Below are 26,956 nucleotides of genomic sequence, written 5' to 3' on the forward strand. Positions count from 1 at the left end.
AGCAAGTGTGAGCGACAGAAGGTGATGCCGCCAGTGCTCTCTATGTTTTATTTTTTGACTAGAGAACTGTGGGTGGCGCTGTCCAGACGAAGCAGGATTGGGCATAAAGGGACAAGAGCAGGAGGACTGGCACTGGTCCGTAAGGTACTGTAAAAGAGTGCTATCTGGCGTGAAGAGCAAACGTCTCTTGCAAAATAATAATTTGTGCGTCTCCAGCTGTTTTTTTTTTATTTTTATGGATCCAATGGTGAAAGTAACTTAAAACAAAACAGCAATGCAGTTTTTCTTTTTGTGCTTTGTCCATGCTAATTAATGTATAATGTATGCAGCCATTTCAGTAACGGCTAGGGCATTTGTATGTGCATGGATGGGTATAGTTTGTGGTTAGAAGTTTGGTAATCGGGTCCTACATATGGTAGCACTGCTCTCTTAGACAAAGACAATTTCCTGGAGAAAAAGGTTTGCATGTGAGCTAATTTGGATACCCACAATGCCTTGGTGTTGTGGCTCAGAACTGGAGGAGAACTTCCAGTGATGGCTACTAGGTGGCGTTGTGGAATCTGTGACTGGGCTCAAATGGACATTCCGACTTTCACATTTCAGGTTATCTCCACCTTCTCTCCTCATTTTCAGTGCTATGCTGATAACACACAGCTTTGCTTTAAGCTTCCCACCTCTTCCTCCCTTCCTTCCTCTCTCATTCCATGTCTGACTGCTATTCAGCATTGGGGCGCTGATAACAATCTCTGCCTTAATGCCAGTAAGACTGAGATCCTTCTCAGTGGGTCTCCTGCCCCTTCCTTCCCGCCTACTCTCTGGCTGCCCTCCTTGGGCACCCTCCCCTCACCGTCGTGTGAGGCCAAAAATCGCACGGTCATCATCGACTCCACTCTCTCCTTCACCCCTCACATCATGGACCTCACCAAAATGTCCCACTTCCAGCTCCACCTCCTCAGAGGCATTCTTTCTTTCTCACCTTCCCCCAGTAGCCCAATTTCTCCAGAGCTCTGCTTCTTTTCAGGCTGGACTACTGCAACCGCCTTTTTCTCATTGTCCCTCTCTCCTCTCTTCACCCCCTCCAGCTAATCCAGAATAAGGCTGCAAGATTTATCGTTGGCCACAAGCCCAGGAACCTTATGTCTTCAGTCCTAAAACCTTTCCACTGGCTCCCAGCGGCTGCAAGGATCAAATATCAAATTCAAGAACCTCTGCATCATCCAGAAGGCCTTACGGGGCGCGGGACCACACTATCTTCAACTTTCCCTCCCTAAATACTCCCCTGCTAGAGCCCTATGCTCCGCCAATTCCAACTTTCGAACTGGCAAACGTTTCTCTAAGCAGTGATTGGGGAGCATATCACTCTCGCCGGCTGGTCCCAACCTTTGGAACATCCTCGCTACCCCTCTCAGATTTGAGCTGGACCTCCTTTAGCTCTGGAAACTGCTCAAAACCCTGCTCTTCTCTACCTCTTTCCCTCTTTCAGGCTCTTTCTTCCAAGCCGTTACCAGTACCCCCCGCCCCCACTGCATTTGCCAGCGTGCCCCTGCCTGGTGGCTCCACATACTACCCTTGAAATCTGCCTGTACTAGCACTTAGCCTGAGGTGCTCCTCCTGGTTTCCCTTAGCAGTTCCCTCTTGGGCCCTCCTCCAGCAGTTGTCCACTCCTCTGCTCCCCCTTTCCATTCTCCTCCCCTGCACTTCTCATCAATGCACCTGCACAGCCTCAGGCCACAAGGCCTAGTAGGACCACGACTGTATATATATTATTGTTGTTTTTTGTTTCTTGCCACTGTTATTATTTACCCTATTCCCTTCCCACTTCGCCTTGTGGTGTTGTGAAACACAATCCTGTAGTATAAAGCACCTTACAATTGATCAATAAATAAATACAAATCCATATAGATCTTTGTCTCTCTCTCTCTCTCTCTCCCTCTCTCACACACACACACACACACACACACACACACACACACACACACACACAGTGTAAAACTGTTAATTATAAAACATGAAAAATACCTTTCCAGTTGTTAATTTCAACTATGCTTTAATCTTATATGAAATGTTTATGGTTATGATAATTGTAGAGCAGTCATTTTCCACAATTTCTATAAAAGAGATGTGGAGGTAGAAAGAGACAGATCACTCCAGGTATACAGAGTAGAAGCACCAAGTCTTAAAAGAGAGAGGAAAGGACAACTAGAAGGAGTATGACCAAATGAAATGGGAGAGTAATGCCAGAGTGTGGTCTAAGGAAGGCATGCTATAAACAGTAAGGCAGACACAAGTGATCACAGTTCAAGGGTGTTGATTGAACTTCAACTGGGTTTGAAAATTGCCTATCTAATCCTAAATCTAAAGATGGGAGCAAGCTACGACCATCAAATAATAATAATAATGCAGTCCTAGTGGTGTGTTATCAAAACAAAAGGGCCTATGCTAATAAACCTATTGCCACTTCTTACTTTAGTGTGGGAAGCAATGTTATGCAAAAGAAAAGTGTTCAAAAAATGATATGGCAGGATATTCAAGCCATTGGCTTCCCTTGCCCACGTTTTCAGCACGGGACAAGGCGGCACACTCGAGCTTAGAACAGTCTCTGGCTTCTCTAGCACAAGGATGCAGTTACAATCTCTGAATCAGGGCCTTCTGTACCAAAGTCTCTTTGCCATTCAAAGTCTGCTTCCGAGATCCTGATACGACAAATATAAAATTCAAAAGTTCTGTTCTCCTCAGGATTCTCATGTACAACTTCCTGGGAGATTTACGAGTCAACCCGAGTCCCCCTACGCCGGGGTTAGACCCACTGTAACACCAGGCATTCAATTGATCTCCCTCTACCAGGCTCGGACCAACTTTATCCACTTTGCCACAAACTTTCTTTAATGTATCAATGTTGAAGACATTCGACTGTGCGCAGGATTTTGCTTGACCCATCGCAGGACCACTTCAATTCACATTTATTCGTTCACTTTCAAATGATCTCCCTCCACTGGGCCCGGATCAAATGTATCTCCTTTTGTTACTCCTCAGCCGGATACCTTACAGAGACATTCGATTGAGAACCCATGCAGTGCCGGACCACGGTTTCAAAGGTATTGTCGCTTGCTTTAAGTTCAATCACTCATCAGTAGTTTAACTTCCCTCGTGTCTCTTATCACACGCATTTTAGCAATGTTCATTCCAGCCCTCGCCATACAATGTTGCTGCTTGCAACCTTGGCTTCAACACAGACCGGTCTTGTATCAGCCTTCCCAAATCATCGGCTGTGTTGTTTTCACTGAAGCGGCTTTGTTCTTGGAGCCAAGGACAGTACCACCGTGGCTGGCGAGCCTCCCACCCTTGATTATTGATGCAGGAGGGCCCCAGGTATCTCTGGCACACAATGCAGGATTCTTCAGCCTGTTTTCCTGGTCTTAGGTTTTCAAATCTTGAGGACTCTTGAAAAAAAAATGATTCCCTGTCAAAAAGGTCAAGGGTACTTCCCTCCTTGTGATCCCTTTCTGTTTCATCGTCTCCTCTCATTAAACTGCCATCTTGGAACTGCTGTTTCCTCATGTGTTTTGCCTCGCTCAGAGTGTGCTCTGGTGCTCTTCCTTTTATCCATGTGGGGAAGTGTAATAGAAGTCAGGTGTGAATGATTGTCGATAATTGCCTTACTTCACCTGACCATACTATTGGGACATGTCAGGTACATTAGTCGTTAGTACGTTAGTCTGTAGTCTGTTTTCCCTTTGAGCGGGCTATCAGTGCGAAAGTGTTTGTGTTGTAAAATGGGGGTAGAGTTCCCAAATATCCAACCGGGTAGGATGGGGTAAATGTGTTACAAGGACGGGAATACTGTGTCTCACAATTCACTGTCCCACTCCCACTCCCTGAAGACCCCTCACCCAAATGATCCTCCCACACTGGTCCACCTCCAGGAACTGGATCCAAAAGCGATGGCTGTTTCCTGGCCACCTGAATGACAGTTTCCCAGGGAATAGTGGGTGAGACACCTTCTGGTTTCTCACATGCCCTTCCCCTATGCTAGGTGGATTTACTTGGTCTTTGTCTAGGTTCTTCAATTTGAAGACCTTGGATAGAACAAGAATGAAATATATCCAAGGACTCTCGCATATTTCACAGGTTTCTTTTCCTCTTTGCTGGCAGAGGCAAGGTGTTGCGTATGAATGTATCCCCCAAGGTTCTTGGTCAATGGTAGGCTCATGATGTTCTATCTCCGTCCAATCCCACATTGGAGAGGTTTGGGGGTAACAGAGTGCCACTGGAATCTTGGAGTATATTTCATTATCCCTGTGTACAAATGCAAATTTAACTAGGGTGGCATTCTCCATGTCTGTTGTTGTAACCAAATTGGCCCTTATGGTGGTGTGTTTGTTACCTCAGTCAATTAATGCCTTTATTTGTTTCCTGATTTTTTAAGGCCTTTTCATATGTGAAGTCAGCGGAGGACTGACATACACACATGCTAAAGGTTTCCAGATTGTCCTCTGGTTCTTCACACTCTCCCCTTTTAGGCAACCTATTTTCATAGGTTCTTCCTTTACATTTTTCAGACAGTTTCTGGTCAAGTGGCCAGTTTCGCTACATGAAAAGCAGATACGAGGAGATGGTTTGCTTCACTTAGGTTCTTCTAATTTACTTTCCTCTCTACTTCTAGGGTCAGGTCTTTTAACTTCATTCTTTCTTTTGGTATCCATTCCTTGGTTCTATAGGATCCTCCTCCCCTATCTACTACCTGGGGTGGTGGCTAGGGAGTACATTTTTATGATCTTTCCGCTCTTCAATTTGGTGCTCCGTGTGAAAGTGTTTGGCTGCATCCAAGTGGTTTTGGGCAGTCTCAATAGACATGGCAAGGGTAGGCTGATTTAGTTGCAGTGCTGCGTTTTGCAAAAAGGGGCGTAAAGAAATGGTGAATCGCTCTGAAGTAATCATTTCTACCAATTCTTCAATTTATTTATTGTTCACCAAAGAGCTATGGTGTTTTTAATTCATTCTCCCAATTCAAGGGGGGTTTCCCTGGGGGTTTGGGGGTTTAGTCTAATGGTCGTTCATTTTTGATGATAGAAGTTACAGGTTTGTCCTACCAGTTTTAAACACCCCTCTTTTACGGATATAAAGGTAGATCCCAGGGCAAGAATACGAAATTGGTAGGCGGTCTGGAGCTCATCTTTCAGCAAAGGTCCAAGATAAAACATTTTTAGATTTTCTTCCCATCCTAATGGCTAACCGCTCGAAATTCAGAAAGAAATGCCCAGATCTTCGCCCGCTTGATATGTCTGGAGTATCCCTTGAGGTAGCAGGGGTCTTGCCTGTAACTCAAAGAATTTTGTTAAATTCTCATGAAGCCTAGTTTCGGCCTGAATCTGATGGGTGGCCAGCTGGGCCATAATGGCTGCTAGGTCAGCCATTTTCTCCGGTGGGGTAAGGGTTCTATCATGATGCATGTCCCCAGTCTTCAGGGCCAAACCAGCCTTCCCAAGTTGCAGGCTTCCATTGGGGCTTTAAAGACCACAAAACGTTATCAGAGGTTCTCCTGGAGCCAGTCCTGGCACCTTTGGCCCTGGGCTCATACTATTTCACCACATGGAATGTGGTTCCAGTGAACATGGAGGCACACATAGCCCAGTCCTGAAGAACTGAGCTATGCAGTCTAGTTTCTAGGATGTGGCTGGACCTGGGACTACTTTACCTGGGATTACTTTACCTGGGCTATATAAACCACATCCAAAGATTAAAACACTCTTCGCATTATTCTGCACTCCTGCAGCATAACGCTCAGCGTGCCAGCTCTGCTCCTGCTTACTTGGACTTCAGCCACACCCTGTTCTCTGCATCGGGTTCCGTGGACATCAGCACCTGTCTAAAAAGGGAAAAACAAGAAGAAGAACATAAGTTAAGTTCTTACCTGAGAGAAGCAGTCTTTCAAATTCCATCTGAACGGCTCTCTCTCCCGCCGCTCCTGAGGACCACCGCACCTGCAGAAAGGAGACAAGAAGGGAGAATGAAAACTTACCCAGAGTCATCAGTCATCTCAGGATTCCATCGAAGCGGTCCACACGGTCGCTGCTCCGGAGCATCACCGCACCAGCCGAGGAAGGAAAAAGAGACACCAGGTTAGCCGTGCAATAGAAAACTACCCATTTTAAAATACATCTTGACGCCGCGCTCACGCGCTAACACCCACCTACATAAATATTGCTCAGCGCCACATTTAGGAGTCCATTGCTTAACCTGGCATCTCCAAGACCGCTCCTGCAAAATAATAAGGACAATAGTGAAACTTTGGCAACAAGAAGTACCACATTAAGCAAAAACAGTTACAAAGAACGAATTGGTTCCAAGACTTACTTACGGAGTCACATCTGGTCTGGATTCCACTTACAGGCCGTAGAATAAGTGAAGGAACTAGATCCAGTGAAAGTGCCTAAGAACATTAAAGCGCCCCTGCATTCAGACTCAGGATGGAGAGCCCATTGTTAAAATAACTAAGGAAAGCGCGCAAGCGTGAGTGAAGCAGTGGGACAGGAAGAGACACACACAGATGTCCATCGCTCAGCTTCGTGCAACGCCCCCGTGGAGACCAGGTGAGCTTAACAGAATGCAAAGCCTCCATAAAATTCTCTACCTGGGCGTCATGGAAACATCTGAGACTGACCAATTAGCTCAGCTTTTGGGACAACTCAGGGCCAAGATGCACTCTGCTCGGCAGGAAACGAGTGCTCTAAAAAAAGAGAGCTGATTGTGACTAAAGATTGCACGGATGAACTAACCAGACAATTACTTCATTCGCATGCTGGTCAAACACCATTACCTGGAATCGGGTCATCAGTTCCAGCTCCATCAAGTAACCCCACACAGGTGGTTCTTCCGGGGGCCGTTCCTTTGGCTCCACCTGAACGCTTCACTGGAGACCCAAAAAGATATGTGGTTTTCATGAACCAGTGCCGCCTTCAATTCTGTGTAGACGTGGAGTTTTTCCAAACGATCAATCGAGGGTTGCTTTTGTGCTTTTCTATCTGAGTTGCAGCGCTGCGGACTGGCGGTACCACTTGTTAATCAGGATGACCCTCTTCCAGAGGTTTCAACACGAAATGGAGAAGCTGTTTGCTCTGCACACCCAAGGTCAAGCATTAGACAATGAACTTCTATATTTGCGGCAAGGGAACCAAGATCTGTTAACATATATTGCCACCTTCAACAGATTGGTAGTTGAAACTGGTTGGCCCGAAAACAAAAGAACAACAATATCCCATTGTGGATTGAGAGGTGAACTAGAAGATGTTTTTGCTCAAGTGGTAAATCCTCCAAGAGACTGTGTGGAATATATTAACCTGGTGGTGCAATTAGACCACAGACTGCAGGATCGAAAAGCTGATTGAGCTAAAATGGAAAATCGGGTTCATGTGCGCCCTAGGGAACATTTTTCAAAACCAACCGACATGTCCGAACCTATGCAGATTGGATGAGTTCGATTACCGTTATTCAAGACCAAAAGAGACAAAAGGAGACAACAACAATTGTGTTTATATTGTGGGAATTGCGGCCACTTCCTGCGAGAATGTCCAGTTAAACCACCCAAGAAGGCATTTGGGGTCACTGACAAGGTTGAAGCAGAACCGGAGAAGGGAAACGTCCACACCCGACAAGTGTAGAGGTTCATTTGTCGAGCGTAAAGAAGGACAGACCTCGCACCTAGCCTTGCCAATAATTCTAATCAGTCACCAACAATGGTCTCGTATGCATTCGGTCAGAGCATACATTGACAGCGGAGCAATTGGTAACTATATGGATCAAGAATTAGCATCAAGGATGGATCTTCCTCTTTGCAAGAAAGCAACAACTGAAATGGTCACCATTGTCAATGGAACAGAGATATCCTCAGGTCCTGTAATGCACTCAATGGCAGAGATGACACTTTTGTGCCAATACAGGCATCGGGAAGCCAATGTGTTCGATCTAATCAAGGCTCCACAATTTCAAATAATTCTAGGAATGTCGTGGTTGGAAACACATAATCCTCACTTTGACTGGCGTGCTAGGAGGTTCACCTTCTCCGATGAATGTGCTCATACATGTTATGAAACAGAAGAATCCTTGCCTGAAAAGAAAAAAAAAACAACCTCAGAAGTAGCAACGGTCATCATGGGTCTAACAAACACACTACCCCAGGAATACCAACATTTTCAGGAGGTCTTCCAGAAGGATCAAGCCAATACCCTGCCGCCCCATAGATCATATGACTGCCAAATCGACCTTGTAGCAGGCGCACAGATTCCTTGCGGTCGAATTTATGCGCTCACTGAACCTGAAAATCTCCATTTAAAAACTTATCTGGACCAATATCTGGCAAACGGTTTTATACGCCCATCCAAATCCCCGGCAGCCTCGCCCTTATTCTTCATACCTAAGAAGGAGGGAGATTTAAGGACTTGTATAGACTACCGCGCATTGAACCAAGTGACTGTAAAAATGTGTTATCCCCTACCTCTTATCCCTGAACTGTTGGATCAGGTGAAAGACGCTCAGATTTATACCAAGCTGGACATCAGAGGGGCTTATCATCTTGTACGAGTTAAAAAAGGAGATTAATGGAAAACTGCCTTCCGCACCAAATATGGGCTATTTGAATATCAGGTAATGCCCTTTGGGCTTTGCAATTCTCCGGCAGCATTTCATTACTTCATGAATGACATCTTACGAGAACTGAATTCATGTTTGGTGTACTCCGCTTCCAAGCAAGACCATGTGAAACATGTTTGCGCTGTCCTTGAAAAACTCTGGCAACATAAGTTATACGCTAAACTAGAAAAATGGTCTTTCCATATCACCAAAGTCGAGTTTCTTGGATCTGTTCTAACTTCCTGAGGTGTTCGTATGGACTCACGTAAGGTGGATGCCATCCTCAATTGGCCCTCTCCAACATCAATTAAAGGAGTCCTGAGTATGCTCGGCTCCGCAAACTTTTATCACCGGTTCATTCCAGGTTTTTCTCAAATTGTGCATCCAATCAGATCCTTACTGTGAAAGAATAAACGCTTTCAATGGTCGGATGAAGGGCAAAAGGCCTTCCAGGAATTGAAAGAAATATTTACCTCAGCCCCAATCCTGAAGCACCCTCGCCCAGATCTCCTGTATGTGGGTGAAACCGATGCTTCCAGTCTCGCAATGGGGGCAGTTCCCTCCCAAAAAGATCCTGAGACGGGTCCACTTCATCCAGTGGCCTTTTGATTGCGAAAATTCTCAGCACCTGAACTAAATTACGCTGTGACAGACAAAGAACTCTTGGCCATTAAAGCATCTTCTAAAGCTTGGCGGCATTACCTCCTAGAAGCAAGACACACCGTCACAGTGATCAATGATCATCGCAATCTGCAGTACCTAAGAACAGCAAAAGCCCAGTCATCTCGCCAGCTCCAATGGGCCCTATTCTTTGCCGAATATGATTTTGTGATTACATATCGACCCGGGTGTCGGAACGGAAAAGTTGACGCTATTTCCCGTATCGGCGTAGATGAAAATGCGTACTCAACTCCGGATCCAGTAGCCAAAATCCCAGGGGGAAGAATCTTGGGAATTACTACATCTGTGACCTTGGGTGACATCCAAAATGAACTTCTGCATCTAATAGATGTAAAGACTTTGCAAGATTGGTCTACCCAAAGCAAACACCATACAGTTGCGAATCAGCTGCCATACTTTCGAGTTCGCCTTTATTTACCCAGTAAAGAACTACAGGAACAAGTCATCTCAAAATACCATGAATCTCTAGAGGAAGGTCATCCCGGGATTGCAAAAACTTTAGCTAAAATTAAAAGGAACTATTGGTGGCCAACTTGGCGTAAAGACATCACACAATTTGTGCTATCCTGTGGTATTTGTGCACAGAACAAAGCTCGAAAGAAAAGACCATCAGGTCTTTTGAAACCTTTAGACATTCCACCTATACCCTGGCATACGCTTTCTCTTGATTTTATCACCAACCTTCCTCCTTGTAATGGGATCAACACCATTTTAGTGGTAGTGGACCTGTTTCTAAAATGGCCCACTTCATTCCACTAAAAGGCCTACCCACGGCTTCCACCCTGACAAAAGAATTCCTAGAACAGATTGTTCGAACACATGGATTCCCTCCCATTCTGATTTCAGATTGTGGCAGTCAATTTATCTCACATTTTTAGAAGAAATGTTGCGAGTTAGCCCAAATCGACATAAGACTCTCCACTAGCCATCACCCTCAAACCGATGGTCAGACCGAGAGGACCAACCAAACTCTGGAACAATACTTAAGATGCATGCTACACCAAACAGAAGGAAACTGTAAAGATGTTCTATGGCTAGCCGAGTATGCCTATAACAATTCCTTACACAAGCCTTCGAAAAGGCGGCAAAGCATCTGAAGCAAGCTAAAGAAAAACACAAAAGGTTTGCAGACCAACATCGGAGTGAAGCTCCAAAATATCAAATTGGGGATGAAGTCTGGTTGGCTTCCAAACATATACCAGTAAGAGGAACGCATACTTTTAATCCCAGATATTTAGGACCATATACCATAAAGGCCATCATCAATCCTGTGGCAGTGAAATTGGAGTTAGCACCACATATGCGAGTCCATCCAGTGTTTCACGTCTCACTTTTGAAACCAGTGCAACCAGGAACTTGAGTTACAAAAACCACCAAAGTTAATCATTGTCGACGGGGAACCCGAATTTGAGGTTAAGGATATTCTGGATTCCAAAATTGTCAAGTCGAAATTATTCTACCTAGTTGACTGGAAAGGCTATGGACCACAGGAAAGAACATGGGAACCTAGCAACCATATTCATGCACCACGCCTGGTGAAAAAGTTATATCAAAATCATCCAAACAAGCCTGGACCAGGTAGAGAACCCACCCTGAGAGGGGCCTGAGGGGGGAGTGCTGTCATGAAGCATGTCCCCAGTCTTCAGGGTCAAACCACCCTTCCCAAGTTGCAGGCTTTCATTGGGGCTTTAAAGAACTCAAAACGTTATCAGAGACTCTCCTGGAGCCGGTCCTGGCGCCTTTGGCACCAGGCTCATACTATTTGACCGTACGGAATGAGGTTCCAGTGAACATGGAGGCACACATAGCCCAGTCCTGAAGAACTGAGCTATGCAGTCTAGCTTCTAGGGTGTGGCTGGGCCTGGAACTACTTAACCTGGGACTACTTTACCTGGGCTATATAAACAACACCCAAAGAGCAGAACATGCTTCGCGTTATTCTGTACTCCTGCAGCATAACGCTCACCGTGCCAGCTCAGCTCCTGCTTACCTGGACTTCAGCCACACCCTGTTCTCTGCATCGGGAACCACGGACCATCAGCACCTGTCGAAAAAGGGAAAAACAATAAGAAGAACATTAGTTAAGTTCTTACCTGAGAGAAGCAGTCTTTCCAATTCCATTCGAACGGCTCTCTCTCCCACCGCTCCTGAGGACCACCACACCTGCAGAAAGGAGACAAGAAGGGAGAATGAAAACTTACCCAGAGTCATCTCAGGATTCCATCGAAGTGGTCCACACAGTTGCTGCTCCGGAGCATCACTGCACCTGCAGAGGAAGGAAAAAGAGACACCAGGTTAGTCGGGCAAAAGAAAACTACCCATTTTAAAATACATCTCGACGCCGCGCTCACACGCTAACACCCACCTGCATAAATATTGCTCAGCGCCGCATTTAGGAGTCCATTGCTTAACCTGGCATCTCAAAGACCGCTCCTGCAAAATAATAAGGACAATAGGTAAACTATGGCAACAAGAAGAACCACATTAAGCAAAAACAGTTACCAAGAACCAATTGGTACCAAGACTTACTTATGGAGTCACAGCTGGTCTGGATTCCACTTACAGGCCATAGGATGAGTGAAGGAACTAGATCCAGTGAAAGTGCCTAAGAACATTAAAGCGTACCTGCATTCAGACGCAGGATGGAGAGCCCATCGTTAAAATACCTAAGGATAGCACCCAAGCGTGAGTGAAGCAATGGGACAGGAAGAGACGGGTGCAGACGTCCAACGCTCAGCTTCGTGCAATGCCCCCGTGGAGACCAGATGACCGTAACAGGTTCCTTCTGTACTTTTTTCTGAGTTGGAAAACAAACAGCTTTTGACTCCCTCTGATAGAGTTTCAAAGTCGTCTGACTCCTCCATGTCTGATTCCACCAAAGTGGGAGTTCTATAGAGATTGTTTTCTAAACCTGATGGACCAGGGACTGAAGTTAATTTGGTACAGAAAAAAAGTTTTGGGGCAAGAGGGATTTAGAGCACTAGGTCTAATGAAGGTGTGTGCAGGTCATATGAATAAGATTATTCGTTCCCGCTGTTGGATGTTATAGTGGGATAGTGGAAGGGTATCTAATAACAACTGGGTTTTGAAAAACAAATCTTGTTGATCAGTTTGTACGTGTAGCTTGGATAGCAAAACCTTTTTAAGAGTGGATACACGGTCAGAATCAATGAGCTCAACAATTTTATTTTCCCCTTCTGGTGGTACAACAATTATCAGCATGGATTCTCAAACAATTGAATCAAATCCCACCACTAACGCCATATGTAACGAAGGCATGGTATCAACAGTAATACAGACACAAGTGATCACAGTTCAACAGTGCTTACTGAACTTTAACTGGGTTTGAAAAATGCCTATCTAATGCAAAATCTAAAGATGGGAGCAAGCAAAGACCATCAAATAATAACGCAGTTCTAGTGGTGTCTTTTCAGAATAAAAAGGCCTATACTTATATACCTATTGCCAATCCTTACTTCTAAATACAAATAGTGTGGGATACAATGTTATGCAAAAGACAAGTGTTCAAGAAATGATATGTCAGGATATTCAAGCTGTTGGCTTCCCTTCCCCACGTTTTTAAAGTCTCTTACTTCCAAGGTCCTGATACTACAAACATTCAGAGGTTTGTTGCTCCTCAGGATACTCATGTACAATTTCTTGGGTGATTTTTGATGCACCCTGGGTCCCCCCTCCACCAGGCTCAGACTACTTTAACACATAATTTTCTTGGGTGATTTTTCGCTTCACACCAGGTCCCACTCCACTTGCCTCAGACCCACTGTAACACAAGGCTTTCAATTGAGCTCCCTCTACCAGGCTCAGACCAACTTTATCCACTTTGCCACAAACTTTCTTTACTGTATCAACATCGAAGACTTTCGACTGTGTGCTGGATTTTGCTTGACCCATCTCAGCACCACTTCGATTCACATTTATTTGTTCACTTTCAAAAGATCTCCCTCCACCTGGCTCTGATGAAATGTATCTACGTTTGTTATTCCTCAGCTGGATACCTTACAGAGACCTTTGATTGAGCACCCACGCAGTGCTGGGCCACTCTGCCAAAGGCGTTGTAGCTTGCTTTAAGTTTAATCACTCATCAGTAGTTTAACTTCACTTGCGTCTCTGATCACATGCGTTTTAACACTGTTTGCTCCAGTGCTCGCCATACATTGTTGCTGCTTGCAACCTTGGTTTCAATACAGACCAGTCCTGTATTGGCCTCGCCAACTCACTGGCTGTGTTGTTTTCACTGAAGCGGCTTTGTTCTTGGAGCCAAGGACAGTACCACAGTGGCTGGCGATTCTTCCCACCTTGGTTATTAACACGGGAGGGTCCCGATTATCTCTGTCACACAATGAAGGATTCTTCAAACTGTTTTCCTGGTCTTATGTTTTCCAATCTCGAGGAGTTGTGAAAGTAACAGCTCTTTGTCGAAAAGGTCAGGGGTACTTCCCTCCTCCTGATCCCTTCTGTTTCGTCTTCATTCCCCTCTAGTTAAACTGTCATCTTGGAACTACTGTTTCCTCGTGTGTTTTGCCTCACTCAGAGTGTGCTTTCTTGCTCCCCCTTTCATCTGTGTGGGGAAGTGTGATGGAAGTCAGGTGTGAGTGATTGTTGATAATTGCCTGACCTCGCCTGACCAATGTATTGGGACATGACAGGTACACGGCTCGGGTGTTAGTCTGTTTTCCCTTACAGCGGGCTGTCAGTGAGAAAGTGTCTGTGTTGTAAAATGGGGGGGGTAGAGTTCCTAAATATCCTACTGGATAGGATGGGGTAAAGGTGTTACAAGGAAGGGGATACCGCATCTCACCATCCAGTGTCCCACTCCTTCCACACTGGTCCACCCCCAGGAACTGGATCCAAAAGCGAAGGCCTTGTTCTGGCCCTCTGGGTGAAAGATGCCCAGACACCTTCTGGTTTCTCACAGTGGGGACCATGCCAGAAAAAGCACAGACATCTATACAAGTACAGCAGAAGCAGGGTATCATCAGAAAAGCCCTGGAAAAGCAGAGATGGTGAACCACAGGTTTAGAGATAGATGAAAGCATAGAAAGGAAGGATGGGCGCTAGAGAGAGCAATACATGATATAAGGTGGTTTGAACTCGACCTGTTGATTCACCAGGAGCCAATAAAGTTTTGACAGGTAAGAGGAAATATGAGTAGAGCAGCATACGCTGCACCTGACATGAGCAGCAGAGTTGTGAAGCACTAGAACTTCTGTACTGAGTAGCACTGAGGTTGAGGAAATGCAAATTATCACAGTGAAATCAGGTCTATATCAATGCAGTGGCAGCTGAGGAGTGATAAGAATGAGTGAGGATAGGAACACTTGATGAGGAAAGCAAAGATAAAAATGGCAGGAATATGTGAGCTGGTTATTCGTATCTAAAAGAGAGAACTAGATGTTGAATTTGACACTTAGAGACAGAGGGAATGAAGAGAGGTCAAAGACCCATATAAGAGGGACAGAAGTGAGATTTCCAGGCATCACAGGCCACCCATCAAACAACTATCTCTTTAAGCCACACAGGATTGGTATCCATCCAGGAGGCAACAGCCAACATACCGACACAGAAGGCAGACAAGGTGGCATCCATCCCCTCTTCTGAACCATCAAGCAGCTGGGAGTCATCTGCATTCCTATTAAACATGAACCTAAAAAAAGAAATCAAAACACAGGGAAAGGGTGTACATACAGCTTGAAGATGATGTGGGAAAAGAGGAACCTTGTGGGATACCGCAGACAAGTGAACAATTTGAAGAGGCAAAAGAAAAAATTGTCATTATTTGAAACCCATAAGCAACAACGGACGAGATCAGGGATAGAGCAATGACTTAGATACTGTGTTTGTCAAGACGCCTGAGCGGTCCTCTTAGTCAACTGTATCAAAGGAAGCAAAAATATCAAGTAGATCAATCACTGCTCGAGAGTCAGTTTCTTAGAGTATGCCATCCAAAGGAGATAAGAGGACAGATCTAATCCATCTGCCAGATAAAAGACCACCTGGACAGGGTGCAGAATACTGGGGGACTTAACAAAGTTCTGGAGTTGAATAGTGACAGTCATTTCTAGAGGCTTGGCATGGGTATGAAGAGGCATTGGACTGAGGATGGAGGTGACCTAAGGGTCTAAGGATGGTTTCTTAAGAAGTGATACAACAACTGTCAATTTAAGGCAACAGGGGACCACACCTAGATTAGGAGAGACACTAAGAGATTAAAGATAAGAAGGAGGGAAGGAATATAAATGTAGGACAGTTTCAAAATGTTTGAAGGGCATGGATCAAGGAGAAATCCAGATTTCAAGTTAGTGAACAAATTGAAGAAGAGTGTCAGAAGAAGGGGAAGGATATATGCTGGTCAGAGGCGAAAAGGGAAGACGTTGGCAAGAATTGCAGCTAATTTATTGAAGAAGACTACGGATAGTTTCTATCCTCAGAATCCTCACAGAGTTCAAATGAAGGTGGAATGGAAGTTGGGGATGCTTCAGGATGTGAGAGTGTGTGAAGGACAGAAAAAGAGTTTTTAGCGGAAGTGGCATCAATACTTGAGAAGAACTAGATATGTTTGGCCAAAGAGATTTCCCTTCTGTAAGAGGAGAGATCCTTCAGATATGTAAAACAAACACTGCGGTCTTAGGACTGGCACAAGCAGCATTTGGCACATTAAGTGGCAGTTTTAAGAGGGACAAGATCAGACGAGGGCCCTTTGAGCACATGCAGTTAAGAGAAGGTAACTAGCGTTTTGGAACGAATAAGGGAGGTGGAAACGCGAGACCCAATCACAGAAAGCATATGAACCAACAAGAGGATTGCTGAAAGGAGGGCATAGGGATGAAGCAAGAGATTTTTGAAAAGCGTGTGGAGACAATTTTTCCAAGGATGTGCATTAATCCGAAAGGGAGAAGGACCTTTCATAGGAAGAAGAACGGAAAAGGGAACATCAAAATGATCAGTCTATATCAAAGGGACAGGTGAGGAGATGGAATCCAAAGATTGTATACTAATTATACGTTTGAGGGCGGGGTCAGCCCGGTGGATAAGGCTATGCAGATACTGATTGAGATTAAGTGAAGACATATCATCCAGAAAAGAGAGGGTGAGAAGGAGGTCAGGCCTTGCAGCTCAAATATTAATGTCACCTAAGACCAAAAGGTGGGAGTTAAGTGCCAAATGGGAAATGGTGTCCAGAAAAGCATTGGCAAAGTTGGCAGCTGTATCAGGAGAAGATAAACATAAAGAAAAAAGAATAAAGTGAAGTAGAGAGAAGAAGACTGGCACCACTGTGTCTGAGCTTTGATACTACTTAGTTGTGATGGTGCTACATGGTTTGTGGGGACCAGGGCAACCCATCCTGTTTCTTTTGTATCTTAGGAGGTTCCCACTGGATATTTGCACAACTTACTACATTTATCTGTGCTGTAGAATGTCCTTTCTGTACACACCTGACAATAAGTGCATTAAGCCTCTGGTCTAGAAGTGTTTGTATACAAATCACAGATTTCCTTCTGTGGTTTTGGTGGACTATTGTCCAGTGCTGGTATATGCCGTGGACAGTAAACATAGTGCACTTTTTTCAGGTGAACAAGAGAGGTGGAAATTATAGAAATGTCGATGGAATTCTGACATGATTTGTTTTGTCGTGTCACATGAATGATACGTTCCTTTGTACAAGGCCGAGCAGCACTTTGAAGCACCCATAAGACAACATGTAAACCTCTGGAAAACACTCAATTAAGTAAATGAACAATGAAGTGACACTATGACAAGGGCCATAACACCAAAAGTAGGGCTACATGTGTAAACTGGTAGGAAGACAGTACACCACTGTTGATACGGTTAGACTAGACAGGTCTTGGTTATGAAAATTAACTCCCAGAACAGTAATTCCTAAACCCATGAGGAATCCTACCTTCTACAATAAAGCTTCTAGCAGCTTCCAACTTTCCAGGATGCCCAATCGAGGACACTCCTGCCGAAGAGCCGCAGTACAAAGACACCCCCAATTAAAAGCGCGCTTAGTTCTTGCCAGCTTTTCTGTTTATAGAACCTGGACGTTTGGGTACTAGAGAGTAAGTAGAAAGTAATTTATTCTCCTGTCCCATTGTGCTTTGTTTCAACATACGCAGGCTAACAGTGATAGCCTGGCATTGCCTAATTCCTCAGATCCTGAGCGCCTCTGCATCAAATGAAGCATTGCCACACAAGAGGTGTAATACCCTCTCTTCCATACTTTGCATGGTGGCGTGACATGACGTGCAGCAAAATGGGAAGAGGTCAAATCTTCATCTGGAAATGTGAAAGTGCTGTCCGTGAACACTGCACTTAAATACATTGGCTGCCATGTTTTATTGACTGTTTTCTGCCAACGTCAATTCCAACGTGACACACACATTCCCAGAGAGGCTGAGCCCACATTTCCTTAAGACACCAGAAATCAACGCACAACTCGGAAGAATACATCCCCCAAAACCACACAGCCAGTCACAGCATTTTGTGCCAAAAATCTAAGCCGCCACAGCGCCCCCTCCCTGCTCCAACTGCTGGGAAAGATGTGCTGGCAGCACCAGGTGTGGTCAGAACAAGGCACGCTGTGGTGGAGATAAGACATCTGCTCTGTGGATCTGACTCATGCCGCTTGGAATTGAGCCTATGTCGAAATGTAAGCCATTGTTGCTGTCTATAAAAATACTTTGCTAAAGCCACTGGTAATATACACAACAGTCCTGCTGTGGCAATGAATGAGCCTACATATGGCGAGAGTTGGTATCCACCTGCAGGTCCACATTTGTTCAACTTTCCCTACACTCCCATACACAACTGTTTTTCTGCAGAAAATGGCAGAGAGCCAAACCTCAACTCTGAAATTTTGAAAGTTCATGCTTCAGCATGGAGCATAAGGATGTTGAATGTTGTGATAATGGGTTTCAATTTTGGACAAAACGTCAACTCGCAGTCCCTATTGTGGCAACCCCTGTTTCCGTTAGTCTAACTGATAACTCAGGACCACTTGAACTGAGTGCGCTTCTGTTTTGATTTCCCTGCAACAAACCACCACAGGCCAGCTGATGGAATGCAAAATTGGAAGGCCATTTATTATTCGGATTTGCACCCAGTGCCATTTGTTTGTTTGACTTTAAGCAGGAATAATAGGATGCTATTATGTGCTGAAAGCCAGCCTGCTCTAAACAATGCCATGCATTATCCAAACAGCATAAACCTTCTCCCAGGCAGGATGTAATCCCTCCACTAACTGTTTAATAGCTTCCCATTAAAGCCACCCTCCTCTTGTCACTGCAGAGCAGTTGTGTGGAACTGCAAGCAATCCCAGGAGGCGAGCGAAAGCCAGGCGTTGCATCCGGACAATCCCTGGCATGTCAAGAGCAATTGAAGGATGTGATTGTCAAAGTCAGTTTCGCATGCACATTTCCTGGTGAGCTGAGCCACGTGCGCGAGATAAAATAGCCCACCGTGTGATTTTACTGCCGCAATATTGATGTCAAAGTGCTTGTCTTCCCCAAAAAAGTAAGATTAAGTCAAAAAATATAGAGACCGTTCTGGTTGAACAAAATAATAAATATATAAAGGCACTGATATCCATCCGACAATCAAATCCAATAATATGCACTGTTGAGGCAAACAGTGTAAGTGTTGGGATTGGATGCATAATTCCAATCAAAGAAGATAACAATGTCCAAGATAATGTATTCAATTTAAAATGTGCAATTAATAAATACATTAAGAATGTGAGCAACGTATGCAAAGTTTAGTAGCGCTTTATGTCCAATGTCTGTAGAAAGGAGATTCACAAATATGCTTTGCATAGCATGAACTAAGTGCTCCCATATATTTAATTCAAATACATTTGAGACTTTGCCCATGAGCTGGCATGAGTTCATATGCTGAGTGAGTTACGCGAATATCAAAGCATTTGTCAATCGACATCTTGCATTACAATACGCATTTTGACAATTAGTCCATTTACTTTTTCTTGCATTTAACTGATTATATAAAAAGTCACACCACCCTACACACTTCCTAATCCTAACGGATGCATCTGTTTACTTGTATATCTTTATACTTATGCCATTTCAGTTCAGGTGTATTTTAGCTGCTGTGAAGAGACCTTACCACCTAGAACGTAAAGGGTCATGTGCTGTGTGCAGTAGACTAAAAAGCATTTATAAAAATGCATGCGTAAACATTTTAAACATGCTTTTAACCCCACCTCTTATTTACATTCATTCGTATGGGGCATAGTATGGAATTATAGTTTCCGCCACCACAATTACTCCATCATTCAAATGGCCAAGCATTTCTGCCAGGGCTGGTACAAATATTCCAGATTCCTATGGAATATGCCGGCTTTTTACACCACCTAAATGTAGGTGGATTCCATAGGGATGCATTGTAAATGCTGCCTGTCATGTGTATGTGCAGGCAACATTTACTCAATTTCCACTATGAAGTGCAACAACAAAGGGATACAGATGATTACGATAAAGATGATTACGCCTGAATTTAAACTTTGTGCACTCCGTAGTGCAAATGACTAAAATTGCACAGGAGGGACTTGTTTGCATATAAGTGCAAATGTAACATAACTCTGTGAAATGTACACGTTTTTGCAACATGAAAATGTAGAGGAGCAGTTACATGTCTGTGCAGGAAATCCCACCCCCCTCCCTCCTGTATGTTGGAAGCCTGAGATTGTGCCATGCTTGTCACCAGCAGTTGTGACCATATGACAGCGAATATTCGAAAGAAGATACACACTGAGAAAACCCTATAAAATGTATCCCTGAAAGAAACGACAATCTGAGGGAGGAACTCCCTGAAGGAATATTAAAAAGAGTGAAAGAGGAGCTGGTGATGTCACAAGAGGCAAACGTGACACCCTGAGAATACTGGCTGAAGAGAATGCATGGACCTCATAGAAACTGATGACGAAGTTAAGCATCGAGTAAGCTTTCACATGCAAAGAAAAGATTGCACATGTGGGAAGCACTGCAGAAAATGCAAGCTGTTCGATAACTGTACAGATGCTGTAACGCAATTAGATTAAGTAATCTTAGAAGATGGATATATATAGTGAATAGACTGCAGGCAAAGCCGCCATTGTTTAAAAACTGGACATCAGTATCATGAATTTAGTAAGCCCGGACCCATGGTGAGGAAAGGCCGAGAACTGTGTTGCAGCAAGAATTAGCTGAGATCGTGGAAATGAATGGCAAGTCTGTTTGGACTGGTATCAAAGTTGAAGCAGCCAAGGCCGGTTATCTATTCTCAAAGGCAGTCAACGTGAGAAGTTGAATCATCCCTTGTTAAGGTGTGAAGAAAGAACACCAAGTGTGGCAAGTTCTATTCATTTAAGACATTTAAATGCTGCAAAATGGACCAAATCGTGGTCTCCGGTCACATTAGCCGAGTATGGAAATAGAGTTGAGCTTGGAGTCCTAGTACAATGATAGTTCATGCTCGCACTCTCTTATATTCTCCGAGACAAGAATACTTTGCAAGGCCAAGTTCAAAGACAATCTTCATGGCACCTCTTGGCACCTGGGTCTGAGCTTATGTGCTGCTAAGTGAACCGATTGTTCGAGACATAGCACGAGCGTGCCAATAAATCATAGAGCGCTGTAAATTATAGTTTGAATACCAATGTTATATTGTGTACTTAATAATGTTGAAGATTACATGTTTTATAGATAGGCATAAGTTGTCCACCTGACAGTAGACAGCCAATTACAATCCCACCCCTTTTAGAAAGTATACTTAGATGTTCTCCTTGAACGTACCACAACCCCTCATAGGTTTTTCTTATGTGCCACATAGTATTACATCACATCTGACGTATTTTTTGTATAAAACAATGTTTTTATGTGAAATTCACTGAGAGCTCGAGTGAACGTCTGTTGATGTCTGTTGTAACTTCCCATTTTAGATAATTGTAAATAAAACAGCAGCCTTTGCCATCTTCCTGAGTTGGTTTGACTATTTGGTGTTGGAGTTATTCTGCATCCCCATCGATTGCATGCACGATATCCAAAGGGCCATATGATCACGTGATAGCGGTTCAGATGGTTGGAAAAGATCCAAACTGGTTTGTCTCCAGAGTTTTGGACGATCAGGCATCATCCACCATTAGCCGGAAGATCGCAGGGTTTCCTGTGGAGAGTGGCCGATAGAAATAAATTTGCAAGAAGAACTGAGACCGTGTGCAGGTCCTACTTTGACGAATTCCCTGCCCGAATTCCACCAGAGCTCTGCGGATGGCAGGCAAAGTGGTCAGATTTGAGGAGTCGATACCGAAGGCTTCGAGTTGATTAACAAATTAATGGTGAGTAGACTAAGGGGAATGGCAAATGAAAGGGATGGGATTGTGCTCGTTTTTGAGTAATGGGGATATATTGAGTGAAGTAAATGTAGCACCGTCAGTCCTGGCTCAAGGGAGTTCCAGAAGGAGATGTTTCAAATCACAATGGGGGTACAGCATAAATATATAACCCGTAAACAGGTTTACATAAGGTGACTTCACAAACCCTGTATAAGTTATATAGTAAAGGCGAGTGAGATATAGGTGATCACAGTGTTTAGTAATGTGTAATATCGACTAGTCTGTATATTTTTTGTTGAATAAAAATATCGAAGAGTGATGAAAGTTGTGAAGTAATTTAAAAATGTTTAGGAGTAATAGTGACTAACCTAGCGAAGGGATTGCTACCAATCAAAAGGTAGAGATAGCAAATTAAGAAATTAGAGGCTTGAGCTGTTATTGATGGTGCATGCTCATATTTGTTGTTTTAAAGGCGTTGAAAAAGTGGTGATTTAAGCAAAAGTATAAAGGTTATCTCATAAGTCTGGTAAGTATTGACAGTCAATTGAGGCTTGTCATTATGGGAGATACTCCTCTGATACACTTATGTAAAACATTGTCAAAACACATGCCCAGGCTCAAACAGTATAGTGCGGACTGGGTGAAAGGCACAACAGATAAAATGTTCATACCGTGGCTACAAAGGGCATTCTTGTCAAGTGTGGTATTGTAACAAATGACCACATACTTGCATGCTGCATACACGGGGAAGAAATTAGAGAAAAGGTTAGCGATTCTAAAGCTCTGGAAAATGTATCAGGAGGAAAGAGAAGACCTGCCACCTGAGTCACTGCTTAGTCAGTGTAAGGAGGAAGGTGTTTAGCCTTCAGCTCCCCTTCCCTCGTCCGAAGTAAAAGGCGCTAGTACAGAAGAAATAGGATTGTACCATTTAAAGGAGTTGAAAGTGGCGACAGGGTATAGTAATCAGATATGCGAACCCGCAGCTTACAATAGTGATGATAGTCCAGAGAAGAGTACTAGAAAAGAAGAGATCTATAGGATCATACAGGACAAAGAAGAAAGGAGTAAGCAGTCAAATTTGTCGATAGAGATAGACATGGAAATTAAGAGATGGAAAGGAGAGAAGGATAAATCTGACGAGATAGTGCTTGTGCAGAACAAATGGATGGGAGGACAGATAATACTCAATATAGATGGGAAACATATCGAGGAAGTTAGGCATAGAGAAGATAAGAACAAACAAAAGAGAAAAGATAAGGAACGAGAAAAGTGATCGAAAGAAGACAAGCAGAAAAGGAAGAGCAGGGAGTGACAAGAAAAGCTATATCAGGAGGAGCAAGAGAAAAAAGAAGAACAGGCAGAAGAGAAAAGAAAGTCTGATAATAGACAGAGAGCAATAGAAGATAGGGATAGAAGAGAAAGGAAGTGCGAAGAGGAGGAAGCATAAAGACTAAGGGACAAAAGAGAACAGAGATGAAGGAAGAAGAAGAAAGAAGGGAAGGAGTAATGACAGAAGAACGAAGGCAAGAGAAACAAAGAATTAGAAGGGATGCGAGGAAGTGAAGAGAACTAGATGAAGAAATAGAACAAGGAAGGAGACAGCATGATAATGATACCAGTCTCATTCAAAAGGAACCAATAGGGCCAAGCCCAGAAATATGATGGGACAGAACAGAAGAGTTCCTTCCGATAAACAAAGCAATGCCAAAACACATCTAGAGTAGTATTAGAAGAAAGAAGCTTGATGCAGTGAGCATCAGACAAAAGATCAATAAAGCCTATCAATAATTAAAGGAAGGTAGCAAGTATGGAAGTCGAGGGAAGGGAGATCAATCCCTATCATTTCATTCCCAAAGCAAAGAAAAAATTCCATTCAGTCATGGACATAGAGAATTGTCTTTAAGAAGACTGGACCTAGACAAAGTTGCAGGGGATGATAGTCACACTAGTTGGGGACAAGACATATCAGACGAGGAAAGAGAATCCAGTCTTGGGGTAGAAAGAGGGAGTGCGTGCGCCCCTGAGGGAAGCTTGGAAAAGGATAAAAAAGTATGTTGTTCGGATCTGGAACAACCTAAGGATAGGATGCCAGATCAAATAGCATATCCATAGCGTCCCCGAGGACAAACGTATACTGAGAAGGGAGAATGGCTGCCATATGTGAGCAGGTTAAGGTCATTTCCGACAAGGAGACAGACATGGACGATCATCCATGCCATTGAAAGACGAATGCTGGGAACATACTCTGGGTTGGGGGTCACACAGTTTCCCTTAATGGAAAAACGGGGAGCAAAACCACAGTATATTCCATGGCCCAAGATGGACAAGGATAATCTAAGATGTAAGCTCCTGAGTTTGACTTCGGGTGCTGGGAAATGGATGTATGAATTTGAATAAATGACAGGAGGAAACACGCTAGTAATTGGAGACATAAAGGTCTCCTTGCAGCTATTCTTGGGGAAAGAGCTGATGACATATGGAGGACAGCAGGGCATTCAAGTGTGACAGTACAAACACAGCGCATGATGAGCATTGTTTAATAATTGTAGAGCAGATGTTTGGAGAGCTCTCAGGGTACAGCGTCCGGACACATCAGATATGGGTGTAATTATGACACGTAAGATGAAGGAAGATGAAGACCATATTGCTTACATTCAGGACATTCAGGAGAAATGGCAATTTGAAACTCGCGAGCCATGGGAAAAGACGGTGGCATTATTTTAACACATTTTATGTCAGGGGTTGCCTGAGCCAGTACAGAGACAGATGAAGAAACAAGTGGGAATGGAAGCGAAGCCGTGGGATGAGATATAGCTGATGATAGTACACCATTGTCGGTTGTTACAAGAGAAAATAAGAAGAAAGATGAAACTAAGAAAATCGAGGAAGCCAAGTTAGTTCAGAACATTTTTTCAAAATTTGCCATAGAAGGAGCAGTATTGACAAACGGAGAAGGATTGGGAATGCAGGAAGCAATGGGTGCATCAGAGGCGAGTAGTCAGCACCCGATGGATCAAAGTGAATAAGGGTTTGTGCCACGAGGCAGGCATATGGGCTATAGAGGAAGAGGAGGTGGATTCCAAAATAATCAACACAGTTTTCAAACTTCACAGAATGAGAATCAGAGTACCCAGGGAGGATTTAACCAAGGGGCACTCATTAGACGTGCACCCCAAGTATGTTAGACTTGTGTGGGATGACAGAGCATATTGCACACATGTGTGGAAGCCAATGGAATGTACACAGTGGGACATTTTCAAGAGGGGGGCAGCTTATCCTCCACCATATAGTACACAAACTAGAGAAGATCAAACATTGTATCAGACACAAGTACCGCAAGTGCATCAGGTACAGCAGCAAGAGTGAGTGCAAATGAGTCCACCACAAGGGCAGTCGCAACAAGCCCCCATGCAAACACAGGACAAGTGCTGACCCCAAGAATAGGAGGTGTCACTGTGGTAGGAGGAAATCCTTTCACAGGGACAAGGATGAGCCTATATCCACAATAGGACATCTCACAGGGTGACTTGATGTGTTCAATACTATCTGTGACACCAGACCCCCAAGAGGAACCAAGGGTTGATGTGACAATAGGAGGCAAATCTTTTTCTTTTCTAGTAGACACTGAAGCTACTCGCTCATGTTTACGAGAGGGAAAATATCCAATGTCGGGAATGGTCATGAATGCTCAACGGTTCTCTGGAGCTACGAGTCGAATTCCTTTTACTAATTAATTACCAGTCTTTATAGGAGAGTGTTACACGTCTGTACCTTTATTGTATACACGACAGACACTGGTTAACATTTTGGGAAGAGATCTGATGACAAAACTAAACATGCCAATTTTATTTATTGATCAATGAATAGTGCGTTCCACACCAGGAATACACTTTTTAAACATGGGCGAATTTATACTGGAATTCACAGGGCAAGTGGCTCTGTGAGGCGTTGCAGTAGATCCAGCAGATCCATCTGTATGGAGTGAGAATTCTATTGACATGGCTACCTAGCTTAGTGGGAAAAATTGTGAGGATGCCTGATGAGTTTTTGTTTAGACCACGAATACCTATGGGGGACAGACTATCCCTATAGAATTAGAAGCAGCCGTAGTGCAAAGGGAAATGGCAATGCTCGAAGAAGTTGATGATGAGGGTAGACCATGGAGAACAGTAATAGCTCTCGAGGAAGCGTACAGATTGACTGACCTCACTGATGATGACATGTTCAGGGAACACCAAACAGATGATGAAGTGGTGTTCTTTATGACCATCACATACTGGATAAGGATAGAAAAGAGGGAAGTTCCACAGTGAATGACTATAGTGCAGCAGTGTTTTTGGACCACAGGCTCTTATGATGTAGGTTTATTAAAGGGATTTGGGAAAGTTAAAATAAAGCTTAAGCCAGGAGCAATTTTATCTCGAGCAAAACAGCAGACCATGTCTTGAGAGGCTGATGAAGGTATATTTCAGAGTATTTGCGCACTAATGAAACAAGGGATTTGGATGCCGTTGGAATCATCGTGTAATACCACAGTCTATCTGATCAAAAAATCTAAAGGAGGGTCGTGTAGATTTATACAAGATGTAAGACTGATTAACCAGATTGCAGATGCAGAGTTTCCTTTACTTCCTAATCTGACAATGGTACTATGTAGTATTCTGGTGGAAGCTCGATATTTGACGGGGATCAATTTAAAAAATGCATTATTCTCGATCCTGTTGCACAAAGACTCACAAGACTTGACTTCCTTCATGTTCCGTCAACTTGACTGAAACATACTTGTTTGCCCCAGGAGTATTATAAGTCCCCATCGATCTTTAACAGAGTCCTACAGATGGATTTAGGCAAGATTGATCTTAAGAGTGCAGTAATACAATACGTAGATGACATTTTAATTTGTAGCACCACAGAAGATGAGTGCAGACAAGATTCTATTCAGTTAATGACTATTCTAGCAGACAAGGGATATAAGGTAGAAATGGAGAAGTTACAATACTGCCAAGAAGAGGTGTTATGCATAGGGCAGTTGATTTTGCATGAGTGACAGAAGGTGACACCTGAAAGAGCTGAGGCAATCATGAAAACCTCAAAGCAAAACACAGTGAAACAGATGCAACAGTTTCTGGGGTTATGCAACTATATTAGAGCCTGGGTGTTTCGTTACAGTACATACACAAGACCCCTTCTGCAAGCTTTAAAGAAAGCAAAAGTAAAAATAGAATGGACTGAAAAAATCGAGGAAGGCTTTGAAGAGTTGAAAAAAGCTATTTGTACATCTCCTGTTTTAGGAATTACGAATTA

This window comes from Ambystoma mexicanum, chromosome 7q (genome assembly GCF_040938575.1).
Source record: "Ambystoma mexicanum isolate Mex_15411 chromosome 7q, UKY_AmexF1_1, whole genome shotgun sequence".
Taxonomy (NCBI): Eukaryota; Metazoa; Chordata; class Amphibia; order Caudata; family Ambystomatidae; genus Ambystoma; species Ambystoma mexicanum.